General features: G+C 43.6%; 1 long non-coding RNA gene across 1 annotated transcript; it reads left to right on the forward strand.

Moving 5' to 3' along the window:
* The first annotated feature begins 7,604 nt into the window (after positions 1-7,604).
* On the forward strand, positions 7,605-10,553 carry LOC142069173 (uncharacterized). The gene is made up of 2 exons (XR_012665014.1): positions 7,605-7,831; positions 10,017-10,553. It is a non-coding gene; the product is annotated as an uncharacterized LOC142069173 (long non-coding RNA).
* The last annotated feature ends 9,040 nt before the right edge of the window (positions 10,554-19,593 follow it).

Below are 19,593 nucleotides of genomic sequence, written 5' to 3' on the forward strand. Positions count from 1 at the left end.
TTCTTCAAAACAAACAGGAACATGCACATGAATTGCCTTTGTGTAAACACAGATTACACAGAGCAAAGTGACTCCAAGCTTGTTTACCATGAACTCTCCATGAAATTCATCATGCTCTATTACTATAGCTAATCAGGCAAAAGGGAACCTGTCTGTTCCCTTCTTGCAAATGAAACACATTCTGTAGCATACCACCACATTCAGGATGGATCTGATCAGTGTGGTAAGCCTGCTGCGTTCACTGCAGAACTTATGACGTCTATTATTTTCACAACCAATAGAACACTCAGCAACTTTCCAGATTTGGCCCATAATTAAGGTCTGGTTCCCATTGAAGGCAATGACATTTTATTCCAATATATTAACAAAACTACACTGGAAGATCATGCTGAATTATGGGGCAGTTTTAGTCTTTGTTTCTAGTGAAGAAAAATTGGAATGCAGAAAGGTTTGCATCTGTAGTGCCCTTGCCTGTATTTTGGCATACAGATGTTTCTGTTTCATTATTTCCTTGATCTTTATATCATGGAAACACAGAAGTGTCAATTTTTCTCAAAAGGTGCCACCATTTAAAGAGATAAGATCAGGAGAGTAATTGAGGGGAGTGAATGCAGATGTACCAGAGCTGGGTAGGCTTGGGTTTGAGGGCTAGAACTTATTTGCAGGGAGTCTTTGTCTTTGCATTGAACACTATTGGGGTACCAGGAACGTTCTTGAATGTGAGAGGGCCCAAAATCTAAAACTCAAAAGACTAAAAAAACAGCTTCCAAGGCAGCAGAAAAAAATGACTGATCTAACGAGAAATGGAATGTGTCTAGCTGACTAGTCTTACATTTCTGTTCCCCCCCGCCCCCTTGTGAAGTCAGCCAGTACCTATTATGATACACAAAAGTACAGATTGGGGCAGAGCCATTGGCACAATTATATAAGAGACAAGGAGCAGCAACACTTCCTTCCCACAACTAATGTCAGCAAAATCCATTTCCCCCCTCCCCATGTCCTTTTATTTTGTGTATTCATTTAGCTATAGGACCTTCACAAATCCCCTCTGAAAGCTCTTTGAACAATTTCACTTCATAGAGTAATGCAGCTTCTACACAGGGATAGGACTCTTTATAGGCAAGGGGGGAGGAATTCAGACTGCAAAGAGAATGGTGGGTACAAATTCTCCTCAGTTCCACCAGAGCAGCCCCAAAAAGAGGTAGGATGGTATGGTCCAGTTGTCTGGGACTTGAGACCTAGGTTAAATTTCCTACTGTATCAAAGCCTACCTCGACAAGTCATTTAGTCTCTTTGTGCCTTAGTTCCCCATCTTTAAAATGGAGTAATAGTATAGCTCTGAAACTCTATCTCATAGGGGTGTTGTGAAGATAAATACACTAAAGACTGAAAGATGCTCAGATACTATAATAATAGGGGCCACAGAAGTACCTAAGACAGAAATCAGTAGAATTTCACTGATATAACTGAAAGAAGAATTTGGCCCACGGTATTTTGCAGTGAGTTCTAGGATAGTTCTGGAAGCAATTAATGTATTATATTGGCTAAGAGCCTGATTTTGACACCCTTAGTCCTGTTCAGTTGTATGTTCTATCAGTTGCCTCATTGAAATCTAGAGGTAGGATCCAAAATGGACACAGTTAAATTGTTACTCATTCACATTTGAATTGATAGTTGTGAGGATATTGGGTAGCAGAGGCACTAATGTGGATGTCTTAAAACCATACCAGCTCCCTGGTATAAGTATGCAATGAACTGAGATGTTACATAAAAGCACTGTATTTCAACAGTAAGGTCATGTCTCAAGAATTTTATTTATCCTTGTTTCTAGTATAGTGTCCTGCTACAGGGAGAAATAATATGGCATTTTTAGCCATGCTGAATAACTCCTGAACTTTAACTTTCTTTAAGTGTGGTTTATGAATCACTGGAAATAGTGGATTTTCTTATAAACAGACTAAAGATCAACTTACATCTTTGTATTATTTGGCTCCATCACTTAAACACAATGGGCCAAATTCTTTGCTGGCAATATTCCACTCCCAATATTCTTTTACAAACACTGGGCCAGAATTCTGATCTCAATCCTCTCAGTGTAAATCCAGGGTAACTCCACTAATCAGTGGAGACACTGGTATAAATGCTGTGTGAAACAGTGAGCAGAACCTCGCCCTCTATTTAAATGCCATTTTGAGCAAATTAGGAAAAAACAGTACTGAATGTAGATAAAACTATTACTTGTGGTGATGAAAGATTAGTTAGTTCACATGGCTTAATTTTTTTTTACTTCAATGTTTTGTCAGGAAAAAAATCTGGCTGAAATAAGGAAGAGAAATTAAACTTATTTCTTCTAAAAGGTGCTGCAACTCACTGTCGGTATATAAATGTTGAATTTCATGGAGAGTTCATGGTAAACAAGCTTGGAGTCACTTTGCTCTATGTAATCTGTGTTAACACAAAGGCAATTCATGTGCATGTTCTTGTTGGGCAAATAACTTGTTTTTCTTAATCGGTTTATGAAAACTGAATTGCTCCAGTGTAGGATATTATTACCTTCAAATAAAAGCAGGCAGTTATGATACCATACAAGCAATATATCAGCCAAAAACACTGGAGACAGAGGGCTACTAAGTCTGCCACGGGACAATGGCATCATTTTGTAAGAGCAGTGGAGGTTCTGTTGCTTTGAGCTAGTGACACTGCTTGGTTAGCTAATGGGCAAAGCATTTTCTCTAGAAACTGAGGATCCTTCTAACCTCTTCAGTGACTTCCCCTCATGATAAAATATGGTATGTATTCACTTACTTAATCAGAGAAATGGGACATAGGCATTGAGTCCAAACCTTGTTGAAATATAAACCCTATATTTACAAGCTGTGTCTGCAACATAATTAAACTAGTTCTGTTTCAAAGCCACGGGAGGGAGAAAAACGTAATTGGTACTATATATTGCTACTGTTTGTCATTCTCACTAACGACGTGCGAAAGTGCCACCTAATTTAGTCTGTTTTGAGTTTGCATGTGCGCTCATGTAGCATAATCACTTACAATACGTTAAACACAGAGTTACAGGGAGCACAAGTGAACAAGCCACATGTTTGGAGAAACCACAACTTTAATCTTCACTGATTTGGTATAGCATGCACTTGGACTGAAAACGACTCGATCAAATAACAGGCTTCTAATAAACAAGAAATGCTGATTCTAAACCATGTTTATGCTTTGCCCACTAAGACAATGAAGGTAGAAATGAAACACCTGGATTGCTGGAGGGGATGCTGGTGCAGTTTCCGAGGAATCCATTATTGATGAATATAATGCCAGCAACTAATCTCATCCGTTCTAAACATTTAATCTTTTTCCAAAGTCCACTGAAGCCAGTTAGTCTTTCCATTGACTCTAGTAGGCTTTGGATCAGCCCTAGAGCAGGGGACTGAGTGGGACATCTGAGTTCTGGGTTCTGCCACAAACTTCTTGGGTGACCTTGTGAAAGTTGCTTAACATCTACAGGACTGATTCTCTTCTGCTCGCATCTTGTTTAGTCATTAAAACCATGCAAAGAAAGTGTAAGATACTAACAAATCAGAATTCTCCATTCACATGAATGCTAACATTTTGCTCTTTGCTCTTTTTGCACTTTGCATACATGTAAAGGATTACACAAGGCACATGGCACTGGAGAATCAGACTCTATCTCCCTCCCATTATCCTCCTGCAGGATTTGAGACTTTTTTGCAAAGTGCTTTTGAAATTGTCTGTTGAAAGGTGTTAACAGTGTAAAAATAAGCCACAAAAGAGCAGCTTACTTCTCGAGGCATGTCATGGGCAACATTCTAGATCTGAAAAGTTATGGGGAAAGTAAATAAGATCTTCATATTGAACATGAAGCAGACATGACTACTGAGCTCTCAACCATAGCATTGGTAAGAGAAGTTACTGGTATCATGCTTTTTTGAGTCGTTTAAAATATTCTATGCAAGTGCTACCTAGATGACTGGTGGAAGTGAGTATTTATTCCTCTTCCAAGGAAAAGTGTCTGAGGGAGTGTGACAAATAGATAATGATCTCACTTCTTGCACTAGAAGAGTTCCCCTGCAGGCCATCCTAGAATGATTAAGGATGATAGTAGCTGTCCTGCTGTCAGAACAGAAGAATATATGCTGCGTTGGGTAACAGTGTCGGATCTCTAATCTAAGACCGTGATAAAAGGAGATGCAAGCAAGAACATCCAGCAATGTAGATGATTTTTAAACCAATTACCCAAGGTTCTGGACCACTCTTCTAGAGACTGATTTATCCTGCATGTGTGGTCCAACTGCTGCAAAATTCCTATGGTAACCAGAACATAATAGCTCAGGCCAATTTCTAATGTGAAGTTTCTCAAGTTTAAAGGGACTTGAATTGTCTGCCTATATTTCGGTCTCTTTACTGAGCCGCAGAGTTCAGATCTGGATCCAAACCTTAGCATCAGAGGTAGACTGATTTAGGGTTTCAGTCCTGGCTTATAGCCATCATAACTGAAAACTAACCCTTAATATCAAAGATGTATCCGATTGGTCTGATAAAATACAAGGAAGATGGTAGAGATGAACAATCTGTTCTGCCTTCATATGGAAATGATCATACTTCACTCCTTATATTTATGTTTATATTTATATTTAAAGGGGATGATAGAAGGTGCTACAATCTGCTTTACACAAATGGAGGCACCAGCAAAGGTGAGGAATATGCTGAGGAGCTATTAAAAGCTGCTGGCTACAGTTAGTAACATTTGTAATGAAAAACAAAGGGGTTACATGTCAAGTGGAATACCCCAACCAGCATCACTATAACAACGCCTACTGCACAGACGCACAAATGTGTCCCTGTGCAAACACTCCACCAAATGACTTATGAACTGTTTTAACCCTTTCCAGTTCCCTTTGTGTAATGATTCTCTGTACCCAAAGAACAGCCATATACTCAGTCTAAATGACTTTTTTTAAATTTTAGAGTAAGAGAATCCAATGGATGGAGAGCACGGTGTTTTCTGTTGTAGTTCACAGCATCTGAATGGGATCACAAAATGCAGCCTCCAGAAACTTTAAGATGCACTACACAAATTGAAATCATAGCAGCTACTTGCAGCACAATTGCAAAAATGAAAAACAAGTTTAGTTCTGCTACCTGGGCCCCATATGGCATATGAAGAAGGCCCCTATAGTGTTAGACCATACTCCACATTCTAAAGATTATTTGAAGTGAGCTGAGCCAATGATCATGAAGGTCAGTCTGGTGCAATAGTTTTGAGTTTTTTCTTTAATAAAGCATCAAGACAGGCAATGAGGAGCAGTGATATTGAAACTGCCTCTGAGAATGTCACAGGTTGAGAAGATAAAATAAGCAGTTATGGCAGCAATGTGGAATGGAGCAATTAGTTGGAGAAGCCAGGATACTTCAGGCATCCATGAACCAGGGGCCATTTCAAAAAGAGGATGCCATGGAAAGATGCCAGGGCAGAAATTGCAGTGAAGGCAAGGAATAAGGTGGCTGGCTATCAATGGCCAGGAACTGCAATATGCATCTCTGTACCTCCATTAGTAAGGCAAACCCTAAAGTAAATAGGTGTCAAGTATCAGGGGGTAGCCATGTTGGTCTGTATCCACAAAAACAACAAGGAGTCCAGTGGCACCTTAAAGACTAACAGATTTATTTGGGCATAAGCTTTCGTGGGTAAAAAAACGCTTCTTCAGGAGCTTATGCCCAATTAAATCTGTTAGTCTTTAAGGTGCCACCAGACTCCTCATTGTTTTAAAGTAAATAGGCAAACTCATAAAATATTGGGCCAAATTCTGCTCTGATCTGAGTTGGTGTAACACTCTTGAAGTGAATGGAGTTGCACCTGTTTACACCAAGATTGAATGTAGCCAATTATTTCTAATGTAACAATACTTTGCCTTTGTAGGCATGAAAAGCATTATAGCAGAGGAAGTTAATAGGTGGATTGAAGACCAAATCCAGACTGCCAGATGCTTTTGAATGGACCCCAAAATCTTTATGTACTTATCATTGTTTTCTCTGGAGTCTGGACCTTGACTATACCTTGACCAAGAAATCTGGACCTTGACAAAAAATAGACTACCCTGCACTATATAGTGCACCTTGGGGAATTTTACCAGGGTGGTCTTGTGGTTATGGCATGAGTCTGAGATTCGGGAAGTCTGGGCTCAGTTCCTGACTTTGCCTCAGGCTTCCAGTGTGACTGTAGGCAAGTCACTTTGTCTCTCCATCCTCAGTTCCCAACCTGTAGAACGTTTTTGTGTCTTTAGACTATGACCTCTTCAGGGCAGGGACTGTTTCGTACTATGTTTATACAGCACCTAGCACAATGGGACCCTGATTTAGGTTAAGGCCCCCAGTTACTACTGTAATATAACTAATAATTGTTATGCATTAGTCTCATTTTACAGACAGGGTAGGTTATGCATAAAGTGACTTGTCAAAGATCACAAAGCAATTCAATGGCAGAATCAACAATAGATTCCAGGTCTCCTGATTCCCAGTCCTTTTCTCAGCTCACTGCTGAGAAACACAGTGCGAGCACAGCTGCTTCTTATGTAACGTCTCAAAGAGAAATGGCTGATTTACAAAGGTATCATCTGAATGTATTTAATTGTATTTTTGTGGAAGGGGAGCGACCAGTCTAAAAGCAACAATTGAATCATTAAAGTTTTAGAAGTCACAATTTGCCAACAAATTTCTAAAGTTGTATGTGTGAAGTAATCTGGTTTCACTGGAAAATATAGGCTATAGAGCAAGTCATCTTCCCAACTTGCTGAAAGCAGTATCAACGGCTGTGCTTTGGAGTTTTCCACCCAGCAACAAGATGATGTCAGTGGTAAAAGAAAGTGACCAATCAGAGGTAAGAATGAATCTGTCTGAGCAAAATCATAGCACTGTTTCCTAGCAAAGCGAGCTCTCCTGTGGAGTGCAAGGGCTCTTTGCACTTCCCTTGCACTTGCAGCGTAGACAGGATGTCTCCAGACACTGAAAATGTACAAAAGAATGACCATACATTTGACATCATTTGCATCAAGACAAATAGGCATGGGGGTGATAAGTGCTGATTCAGGCTTCTTAGCAAGCTGAGGTTTGCAGAGCACCCGGGCAATGTGATAAACAGGGCTAAAAATATTTCCTTTGAATAGTGGTGTCTGTAAACAAAATATGCTGTGATATTATGCAACTCCTGGCAAGTTAACTGTATTTCCATGCTCTTAAAACGTGATGATTAGATGTTTGCTCTCTTAGTGCCTCTGCAACATGAGCACTCTTACTGTCCACTGGTATTTATTTGTATATCAGTTGTATTTATTCTGTCTGAGCACTGCCAACCCTAGGATTTAGAAATGAGCCTGCTCTTCTTGGGGAAAAAAAATACATTTGGGGTTCTTATTTGCTGTCTGGCTTCTGAGTTTCTTGTGCTCACATTTTCAAGTTTTCTCCAAGACTGTGAGGGCGAAAAATTATTATTTTAAAATGAAAGTTGAGATTCTTACAACCACAGGATTCCAGGAAGTGGGGCTTTAAGAAAAGCAACAAATATCATAAGACTCACGAGAGCTGGCAACACAACCAAAACAGCAGCTCTGTTGTAGACAGCCAATGATATCAACTGCTTAAATAGACAAGGCAAAAGGCAGGAGAGGAAATAGATACAGAAAGATGAAGTGACTTTCATAGAATTGGCCAAGGTCACAGAGCAGTTCAGGGGTGTTTACGAGTCTGGTGTAGGTGGAGCAATACTGGTCAGAGCAGACCCACAGAGCAGAACTGGAGGCATGGCTAAGAGGTAAGTCAAAGTTTGGAATCAGGAGTTCAGAGGCACAAAGGGTCTAGGGCTGCAGCAGAACCGGCAAGGGTGGAGCAAGGGCTGGGCAGGAAGCAGGTCTGGCACAGCTGTAGGTGATCTCTTGGTCCTTCTGTCCAAGAAATAGGGCCCTACCAAATTCACAGCTGTGAAAAATACATCACGGACCATGAAATCAGACCTTCCCTGTGAAATCTAGCTATTGAAAGGGGGAGAGAGGGTCAGGGGTGGGGGCTCTTACTATTCACCAGGCTCCAGCTGCTAGTACACCATGCTGGGGAGGGACAGGACTTGCCCTGCATGGCTACCCTCCGGGGGAAAGCAGACCTATCTCAGGGTACCTCCCCTGGCCACAGGAAGGTCTGCAGTTGCTCTACCTTCAGAGACTAGCTCTGAAGACAGCACAGAAGTGAGGGTGGCAATCCCGCAACCCCCCTACAACAACTCTGTGATCCTCCCCATGATCTCTTTTTGGTTGGAGACCCCCATGGTTATAACACCATGAAATTTCAGTTGTAAACATCTGAAAATGTGAAATTGATGAATTTTAAAACCCTCAGGCTCTGAAATTAACCAAAATGGACTGAATTTGGTAGGGCCCTACCTACCAATCAGGGAGCGCAGTCACTTGGTGTGGGTTTATTGGGCCCCACAGAGCTTATTGGGTTGTCAGGCCACCTAGCCCAATAGCTGAGTTCCTGACAAGTGGCACAACTGGGAAAAGAACCAAGATGTTCTGATTCCAGTCCAGTGCCCTCTGCTAACTCTTAGACTTAACTGATTATTTTAATGAATGGTGGCTCCATGCTCTTGCTTTGGTTATATTGTGAGATCTACCATACGTGACTGCCTGAGGGGGCCAGTGGAAAAATCAGTTGCCTACCAGAGATGGATGTTAGCAATATTGTACTAGAAATCCTGGTGATACTGTAAAGTAGTTGTTTAAAGCTTACATCAGGTATCTGGGGCCAAAATGTAGGTTTTCTGTAAGAACTTTGCAAAACCCAATACTGTAAAGTGTTTTCATTATGTGGTTTTGTTTCAGTGAAGAAAGTAAGGATTTAAACACTTCAGTTGTATCTCTTGCAACATGCATACTTTGAAGAAAACACAAGCACAATTGGGGCCAAAAATACATATTTACTGAACATGTAGGGCCCAGCTACATCTATATGCTACTGCTCTGGCAAGGTTTCTGGTAGCTTCTGGAAAATAGAGTGAGGACCACAAAAGGGTTCAAAGGTATTTGAAAGTATACGACTCAATTCCTGAACTCTACACTTCCACTGTAGCACGTGCAATGCAGACACTGCTTTCCTAGGTGTGAGAACCAGAAAATTAAACTCAGGTTACTTCTAAGCTGAATAAAATGCTAAAATAAAGATTAAACTTTCTAATGAAGGCAAATTCATTTTTTACATGTGAGCTCATTTTACTATAAACTTCACAATGCACTGCATCAAGATTTGCAGTTTAGGACAGAACGGTAACCTGCTTTAGTCCACTCAGTGAAAATTTTAGCCATATTCTTTTGCCTATATGTAAACTGGCATATGCCAGAAGTGATCAGAGAACAAATATTTTTCCTCAGACTGGGCATATTTGCCTTTCCCTGTGCACATGCAGTCCCCATGAACAAAAATTTCACTCCAGAGTTACCCTAGGTCTGGGCGTTTGGGTATGGGAATCCAGGTCTGAGCATCTACTGTAAGTGACATTCAAGTCATAGCCATGTAGCTGCATCGACACTGGCACTGCACTAAACCAGGTTAAGCACTAGGTTTTCTGGAGGAATATCCCAAGCCTATTAGCAAGCTGTGCCACGCTATGAATTGTTTTGCAATGTATTGTGGATAAAACTTGTTGGTCCTTCCTGGGCCCGTGTGGAAGTGTTCTTAGTCCGCCAACCCAGTAACTTAAAGCAACCCTGTAGCCTCCATTCCAGCTGGTAGCAAAGCATGGCTCCAGGTCAGGATGATTTTTTCCCCAGTAAAAGGCCTGTGATGTTAATATGAACTGTTATTGTATAGATCATTGTTGCAACCAAGGTCATATAGTGGCACCAAATCTTGTACAAAGGAGGTCAAGTAAGGTGTCTATTAAAAGGTTGTAATTTGCTGGTTATAATTATGCTGTCTGTATGTGTGTATCATTTTTGTATTTGAAGTTATTGAGAAGGGACTCTTCAGATTAAGTGCCCAATCAAGAAATACTTAACTGACAATGGACCTTGTGAGACTCCAGTCCACATCTAAGAGCCTTCCTGGGAAAGTTCAAGGTAGCATGTGAGCAATGGCTGCTCTACCTGTAAAGAACTGAGTCATGCATGGACATGTGACTTGCCCATGTGACTCCAAACTCCACCTTGCTGCTGTGATTTTCTACAGTAAGAACAAAGGGGTGTCCTTCCACATGGCAGAGAATATAAAAGGCCCTGGAAACGCCTTCATTTTGTCTTCAATCCTGCTTTTAACCTCTGGAGGAATTTTGCTACACTGAAACTCTGAATAAAGGACTGAATGACCCATCCAAGCTGTGGATGTACTTCAGAGACTTGATTTGAACCTGCAGTTTATTCCATCACTGCTACAAACCTGAACCAAGAACTTTGCCATTACTGTATGTAATTGATTCCATTTAACCAATTTTAGCTCTCATCTATATTTCTTTTTATGAATAAACCTTTAGATTTTTAGATTCTAAAGGATTAGCAACAGCATGATTTGTGGGTAAGATCTGACTTGTCTATTTACCTGGGTCAGGGGCTTGGTCCTTTGGGATCAGGAGAACCTTTTTTTCTTTTACTGCGGTATTGGTTTTCATAACCATTCATCCCCCATAAGGAGTGGCGCTGGTGGTGATACAAGAGAACTGGAGTATCTGAGGGAATTGCTTGTATGACTTTTGGTTAGCCAGTGGGGTAAAACTGAAGTCCTCTCTGTTTGGCTGGTTTGGTGTGCCTTAATAATAAAGGACACCCAGCCTTGGGCTGTGACTGCCCTGCTCTAAGCAATTTGTCCTGCATTGATACTCTCAGTTGTGTCCCGCCAGAGGCCTCATCATTACAAGGGCATTAATGCAACTCTCATTTTAAGTAAATCCAATAAGACAGGGCATGAGATGTGATGGAGGGCATTTCAGCAGAGGCTTGTTGCCCTAAGAAGGGGGTGGCTTTTCTCGGTGGGGAGATCATGCAGACAGGGCAGAGCCATCTGAGGTGGATTATAATAGCTGTGGGATTTCCCTATGCTGACCTGTAGTTATAGTGTAGGACTGGGGTTTTCAACTTGGTGGTAATTAAAAACTAGACACTCCAGCAAGAGTGCTGGAACCTCCCCCACCCTGCCCCTTCCCCGACCAAGGCTGTGCTCCACCCTGCCTCTTCTCCCCTCCCTTTTCCCCCATCGCTCGCTGCTCCCCCCCCCCCTCGCCCCAGGTCAGGAGGGACTCGCCTACAGAGCCGGGGCTGGGAGCTGCAGCCACCCGACACAGGTAGGAGGCAGCACCAGCTGAGTAGAGGATGGCATGGATGATGACCCAATGCCTCTCCACCCACAGTAACCAGACTTTGGGTGTCCGGTCAGTAGATCTGACCGGATTTTCCAGTCAAAAATTGGGCACCTGGCCACCCTATGTAGGAGGTAAGCATCGAGTGGTGTGATTACATCATGCAGACCTTGAATGTCCAGCAATGGCACCAGAACCTCTAGTATATTTAGAGGAGATAATTCCCCAGAGTCCTCACGCAGCATATGGTAAGAAATAAAAGGTGAACAGACTTCCCTTTGGGCCCAGTTTTATGTGGTTCTACCTGTCCTTGACTGCCAAGGAAGCCAGTAGACACTAGGGACACTCAGAGCTTTGCCAGTATTAAGCAAAGCCATTAGCAGGATCAAGTCCTTAGAAAATAAGACCCTTACATGATGACATCTGTGACAGCAAGTGGGCTTAACACAGGCACTAGGTCAAATTCTGCTCTTATTTACAGCTTTGTAAATGTGGGAAATAAATCCAGATTCTCACTGGTAAGTGAGAAGAAAATGTGACCATTACTTTTATTGTTTTATGTGCAAAACAATCTGAGCGATCTCACTGGGGCTCAGTCCCAGCAGAGCTGGTCCTTGAGGGGGAGCCAGGCATTCACAGGCTCTGCTAAAGAGAATGAGCTAGCCCAGATCCATCTGGGGATGAGTGATTTGCCTAAGTAGCTGGGTAGTACTTAACTAAGTTACAGCTGGGCCTTAACTAATTATACAGGGTTATGTGGGCTCAGACTGGATAGGGCACAGGGAAGAAGCACCTGGGGAAAATTCCTTTGGGGGAGCTGGCTATAAAGCTACTAGTGGAATCTCCATCAAGAACAGAGCTCTCAGGGAGAGGGAAGTTTCTAGAGGAAGGCTTCTTGGGGGTAGCTGTTGAGGGAGTGCCCTAGGAAAGGAAACTAAGGAAGAAGAGTGCTCCTAGGGGGAGAGGGAAGAGCTATCAATGCCAAGTCTCAGCAAAACTGGTCCCAATGGAAAGACTTCACCAGGTAGCAGCAGGAGTGCCAGGTCGGAGAAATTAATGTTGTCCTGAGGAAGGGTTGTCTGGGTTTGACCTCTGGAGACCTCAGCCCAAGAGGAGAGACCCTTCCACAAGTGATGACAAAAGCCCGTGTCTCCAGAAGAGTGCTCCGTATTAAGAGGACCTCACTTGTGAAGGAGATGGATGTAAGTAGAGTTGATGGACTAAGGTTAACTTGGCCCTTTCCCCCCCCCCCCCCCTCCCCTCCAGCTAGACATGCTGAGGTAGAGGCCTGTTTGTCTGATCTGCCTTTGGGCTAAACAGACTAGACCCCTGAAGGAGCACTGTTTAATATACATAAATCTTATTGAAAGCCCCCTGGGGAAACGGAGGCAGAGATGTAATTATGGCACTGCACTGTCTGCCAGGGGGTGCTTCTGGGATGAGGGCCCCCATTACATGCACTCTCAGTGAAACTGTTCGGGGTCTCAATGTGCTACTTCCCTAATATATATGTACACAAAAGCACCCTTAATGAACCACCACAGGCACCTGGGCTGATATAAGTGAGGAAGGATAAAAGACAATCCCATCCCCACTCAGATTTTAAAATAGTTAATTAAGCACTTGAAGGGTCTAAGTTGTACTTTAATTTCTGAATATTTTCTCCTCCAAAACAGGGTACAGTTGTATGCTGTTGGGACGGATAATGACTGAAAGCAGGCCCGTCTGCTGATGCAGCCTAATTGCTGTTTTGATCACCCAGCCATGACTGGGCATAAAAATATTGTCTGCCTATGCCAAAAATAAAAAAAAGCCTGTTACCCTGCAACCCAGAGATGGGCAATCTGAATTTAAAAATTCTCCAGTGGACCCAGCTCCCAACAGTGCCATGCTGGGCCCAAATCACTGGATACGATCTCCCTATGCCCATTTAGTCATATGTAGAGCACTACATTTACACTGTGTCTTAATCTCTGTCTGTAAAATCCCATGGCCTGTTCTGAAGAGTTTGACCTAAATTAGAGGAATGATGGTCCGGTGCTTTAGGGTGGGAGTCTGGAGATCTAGGTTAGCCTGCTCTGCCCTGTGTGACCTTGGGCAAGTGTATCCTAATAAATATCCCTTGTTCCAGAAATTGTTACTAAACCTTATGCTTCAGGATTTAAGCCAATCGGTCACTTTTAGAGACCAAGATGAGATCTGATATGTGGGGGCAGAATATCCTGCATCCTATTGTGCAGTTCTTATACCTTTCTCTGGAGAATTCAGTGCTGTCCACTGTTGGAGACCCTGGGTCCAGGTCCAAGCCAATGTGGCAATTCTCACTCAGGCCTGGTCTCAAACAGGTCTTGTGTTGTCAGGGGTATGATTTTTTTATCAAAAGTTATTTCTGTACAGCCCCTAGTTGGGATGCAATTATACTAGTACAGTTGAAGTAGAACAATTTTTGTGAGTAGACAAGAACTTAGTCCCTCTCTGCTTCAGTCCCCCATATTTAAAATGGGAATAACAGCACTGCCCTACCTTACAGGGCTGTTGTGAGGATAAATACCTGGCAAATCGTAAGTTTCTCAGATATGATGGGGGTAGGGGTAGAATAAGTACTTTAGATTGATCCCTGTCTATTAACTTAGACTTTGGGTGCAGCGGTGTTGTAGCTGTGTTGGTCCCAGGATATGAGCGACACAAGGTGGGTGAGGTAATATTTTTTTATTGGAACAACTTCTGTTGGTGAAAGACAAGCTTTCAAGCTACACAAAGCTCTTCTTCAGGTGTTCATGGGATGAGGAGGAAAATGGGGATATTAGTGGATTATACAACCCCCCCCCCACACCCAGCTTCCTCTTCCCCCAGTGACTGGAGAGGTGTTAATGGGCCACTTCACCTTGACCCGTCCCTTGAAATGTGTTAATTATGCTAAACAATCTGTTCCGCCTTGTGTTTAGCTGTGACACTCTGAAGAAGGGCTTGAAGCTTGTCTTTCACCAACAGAAGTTGGTCTAATAAAAGATATTACCTCACCCACCTTGTCTAACGTAGGCCTGGCCTTCGCTAGAAAATTAGGTCAGCGTAACTTGTCACTCTGGGGTGTAAAAAATCCACACCCGGGAGCAGCATAGTTAAACTGACTGAAGTCTTCCCTCGACCTAGCTATTGCCTCTTGGGGAAGTAGATTACTTACACCAATGGAAGACTCTCTCCTGGCAGTGCAGGGTGGTGTCTACCCTGAAGTGCTACAGCAGTGTATAACACATGAACTAGGGGTCACCCACTGAAATTGATAGGAAACAGGCTTAAAACAAAAGGAAGTATTTCTTTACACAACACACAGTCAACCTGTGGAACTCCTTGCCAGAGGATGTTGTGAAGGCCAAGACTATAATAGAGTTCAAAAAAGAACTAGATAAATTCATGGAGGATAAGGCCATCAATGGCTATTAGGCCGGGATGGTGTCCCTAGCCTCTGTTTGCCGGAAGCTGGGAATGGGCAACAGGGGATGGATCACTTGATGATTACGTGTTCTGTTCATTCCCTCTGTAGCACATGGCATTGGCCACTGCTGGAAGATGGGATACTGGGCTAGATGGACCTTTGGTCTGACCCAGTATGGCTGCTCTTATGTTATGCTGCTGTAGAGTTTTTAAGTGTAGATCAGCCCTTAGAGGGCCAATGCGCTGGTAATATAAGGGCAGAGGTGTAAATTACTCATAAAGTGGGTGTGAATCTGTCAGTCTGAGAATCTAGTGGACATCCTAGGCCTCAATCCCACCAGTAGTTGTGTGTGGGCAAGCCCATGCACTTGGATTTCCAGAGCCCAAGCCAATATATGTCTGGATGATGGTAGATCCTCCGACAGTTATGTAGACTTTCTGAGCTAAACCATTCCCTCAGTTACAACCTCATTATGATCCAGGAGGTGTCACCAGTATTGACCTGATTCTGAACCTCTTAGGCCCTGATCCTGCAAGTGGTTTCCACTGACAGATCTCTGAACCCCTATAGAGCCCCACTGAAGTTAATAGGGGATCTGTGTGCATGCAGGTGTCTGCATACTTAGAACAAGTGGCAGGATTGGAGGCCTAGATGCTTCTGAGTTTGACTGAATATTAAATGCATACAAGGGCTGGGAGCAGGAATAATTCATGCAGGGAAAGATAAAGGATTGATCTAGCCCAAGGGTGGGCAAACTTTTTGGCCCAAGGGCCACATCGGGGTGCGAACTGTATGGAGGGCCGGGTAGGGAAGGCTGTGCCTCCCCAAACAGCCTGGCCCCTGCCCCCTATCCGCCCCCTCCCACTTCCTGCCCTCTGATTGCCCCCCTCAGAACTCCCCACCCATTCAAGCCCCCCCCGCTCCTTGTCCCCTGACCACCCCCTCATCTAACCCCCTGCCATTACCCCTCCCCCCCCAGAATCTCTGCCCCATCCAACTGCTCCCTGTCCCCTGACTGCCCCCTGGAACCCCCTGCCCCTTACCCAACCCTCCATCCCCTTACCATGCTGCTCAAAGCAGCATGTCTCGCAGCCGCGCCGCCTTGCCCCTCTGCGCTGCAGGAGTGCGCAGCCCCGCCGCCCAGAGTGCTGCCCGTGCGGCGGCATGGTGGCGGGGGAGGGGGAACAGCAGGGGAGGAGCTGGGGGCTCGCGTCCCCAGCCAGGCGCTCAGGGGCCAGGCAGGACGGTCCCGGGGGCCGTAGTTTGCCTACCTCTGATCTATCCATCTATCTATTGCTTCAAATTGATCTTTTTCTTCCATCTTTCATATTTAACAGGCTTCAGCCAAAAAGCAACAGCTTGTTCCTCTCACCGCTTCTAGTATGCTTCTTATCCCCACTCTAAAATCCTTTCAAGTCTTACTTAAAAAATGAATTGAATTAAATTGACTGCCAGTAAAACACAGTGTAAGCTAAAGCCTCCCTGTGGCTGCTCTAGCTTTGCTGAGCATGGCAGCTAGTCCTGGAGGGAGGGCAGCAGTTTCTCTCTGAAATACCACTGCTGTGTTACCAACCCCAAATGGTCAAAATAATGAGATTTAAAAAAGTGGAAGTTAATTTTTATATTCATTCTTTCAGGTTCTGAGCCATTGAGTGCTAGCAACTTCCTCTTTTCTTACAGAGAAGCCAGTTCTCCTGATTCCAGCATTTGGGACTTCAGAAAAACCACGTGAGACTCATAATAAAATCAGGACAGTTAGCAGTACTATCAGTGGTTGGTTTCAGAGTCGCAGCCATGTTAGTCTGTAGCTGCACAAAGAACAGGAGGACTTGTGGCACCTTCGACCAACAAATTTATTAGAGCCAAAACTGGCCCAGCAACAGCATCTAATCAGGTTTTGATAATATATACAAAGTAGAGGGTCTCCTCTTTTATTAACTCACAGAGTGTTTTTGTTTTTGCGCCAACTGTGAACCAAAAGTTAGGATCCTTGCCTCCTGACAGCTCAACTTCCTAAGGGGATGAGACCACAAGTGCAGAAATTAGACATCTTATTCCTGGCTTATACCATCTCCTTAGAAGTTTACTTCATTGTCTCTCCATGCCACCTACCACAGTAACCGAGGACTCCAGGCTCATGCAACCATAGCCCCATGGGCCTCCATTTTGCAAGCATATGGCATCATTGTCCCACCCTCTTGACCACTTGACAGTGGCCAGTAAAGGGACACAGCTGGGTGCCCAAATAGTGATTTCCCCACCTCCACCCCAGGGCTGGCTGCAAAAGACTTCTTGAATCAAAACACACACACACCCTCCCCTGCTTCCTAACCCACCACCCACTCATTGTCTCATAGGAAAGGACCTCTGGGAGCCTACAGTGCCATCACTCTCAAAAAGGGGGGAAAAAACACCCCCCCCATTTTTACAGACATAATTTCTTTTTCTTGCCCTTAACCACACTGGCCCCTTGGCCCAATGGAAAGGAACACCATCATAATCACTCACGCTCTTGGTCTCTGCCACCCTCAGCCGCCAGACCCACTGCCATGGAATTACCAGAGGGAAGAATTCAGGACTCCCTTGCCTCCTAACTGGAGGGGCCTCTTCTAGCTAGAGACACTCATCCACCCTCTTACTTTTACTTCATCCAGCACTTACTTTTTTTTTTACAAAACTTCTTGGCCTCTCATGCTGCAGGCTGCCCCCATTTCTAATCCCACCATCACCTGTGGCCAGTCTCCCTGCCACAGAGGCTGTGCCCATAGGTACTGCTCCAAGGGATTCTCATTTTAATAAAATGAAAAGGAGTACTTGTGGCACCTTAGAGACTAACCAATTTATTTGAGCATAAGCTTTCGTGAGCTACAGCTCACTTCATCGGATGCATACTGTGGAAAGTGTAGATCTTTTTATACACATAAAGCATGGGAGAAAATAATTCCACAGTCAACCCACCAAGCAGAAGGTGTGAGGTATGTGCCCAGCCAGGCTGTTGAGTCCCTGCTGGCTGTGAAGAGGCCTCGTTACAGGACAAGCACCATAATGGCAGTCTCTGCCGGTGATGAGGGGGCAGGGCCAGGCTGTGAGGTTAAATTAAGTTAAAACTCCAAGTTGGTATTACTGCAAATCAAAAGGAGAGGGTTTTTCTCCCACCACCATCACCTCCTTGCTAATTCTTGTAAATCTCTTACTGTGCATCACAATTGAGTCACTAACATGGTGCGCTGCCAAACTAGCACCCTGTGTGTATGGGGGGAGAGGGTCATATTTCACAATTTTTCATCTTCCCAAATAATCTGTTTTCTAAATGCATTGCTAAATCCTTGTTCTAACAGTCTCCCATCTGCTCATTCTTTCAACACACCCATTATGTCGTCTGCTGTTTTGTTATAGTGCCAGAACGCTGCATGCTGCAACCAAAGCAGTCAGTACTTTCAAATGTAAGATGTTCTTCTAAGGTCACTGAAAAAGTTCTGCAATTAGCACCAAATTGAAGTGACTCCTTTGCCACTGGGCTTGATCTCAGCCTAGAGACTGTGATGTCATCTCAACGCCAGACATCTGAATTATAGGGCTATGATTCCATCCAGAGGTTCTGGTGATACCCTAAAATACCAGTTTGGAGGGCAAGTGTTTTGTGTAGTTACCAGAATGCCTCAATGGAATTATAAATCCATAAATCACAATGTTCATCATATTTAATATGTAGATCCCAGTCCCAGATCCAGGGTCCTTTTATTTTTCTATGTTCAGCCTCATCATAATTAGCTACTACACATTCAATGTGAAACAATGAAAACTAATTTATTGCAAAAAATAGCATCACTGGAGCACTAAAGGTCTGATCTACAAAGCATTTAAGCACATGAGTGGTAGCAAAGGGAGTATTCACATGCTTAAAGCTAAGCATGTGGTCAAGTACTATGCGGGATCAGGACCTAATTTTGAGCTTTTAAGCTCTCAAAATTCAGGGCATTCTAAAAGCTAAGGTCATTTTTGCTCTCTTGTGCATATACCATAGTATGTAACAGTAGCCTTTCATATTTAAAGCGTTGTGAAAATATTGGGCTACGTCTTGCTTGCCTCATCCTCAAGAGCAGTCCTGTTTTCTTTGGTGGGACTATTCAGGTGAGGAGGACAAGGACTATTATCTAATTAAGTTTCATAACAGGCCTGGGAGATATTGTAGGTAGGTAGGTACCATTGCTTGCCTTTTCCATAAGAGAATCTGAGGCACAGTGGTCAAATGACTTGCCCAAGGTATGCAGAGAGTCAGTGTCAGGACTGACAGGAGACTAGAATTTGGGATCGAGGGATAGCTCAGCAAAATAAATATTGACTTTGGCCCAAAGTAATCTTGGCAATTCTAATGGCATTAACAGTTACCTTTTGATCTGAAAGGACACTAGCTGGTATGATGGCCAGGGCTGCAGAACTATACAGACACCAAATAAGCTGGCAAGGGCTTTTTGAAACTGGTCCAAACCAAAGCTGGCCTGACCCTACAACCAAGATGAAGAAATCAGGAGGATCAGTGCTTCTAGAGGAGCATTAACACAGCTATGATAGCACTTCCTTGACAGAAATGAGCATAACTAGAGAATAATTCCAGAGAGTTGGTTTGTTTACAGATAGGGAACCAGAAAGGTCCTGTCTCCTTAGGCTTTCTGACTCCAACCATCAAAGCAGGGGTTTTCTCTGTCCTGCTCCAAATAGGCTCCCTTCAGGCATAGCCCAAACTCAGGATGTGTGAAAGCTTCCCAGTCAGATGACACACTTTGAGTATGAAAGACATGGGCTT

Source organism: Caretta caretta, chromosome 1, assembly GCF_965140235.1.
Source record: "Caretta caretta isolate rCarCar2 chromosome 1, rCarCar1.hap1, whole genome shotgun sequence".
Taxonomy (NCBI): domain Eukaryota; kingdom Metazoa; phylum Chordata; order Testudines; family Cheloniidae; genus Caretta; species Caretta caretta.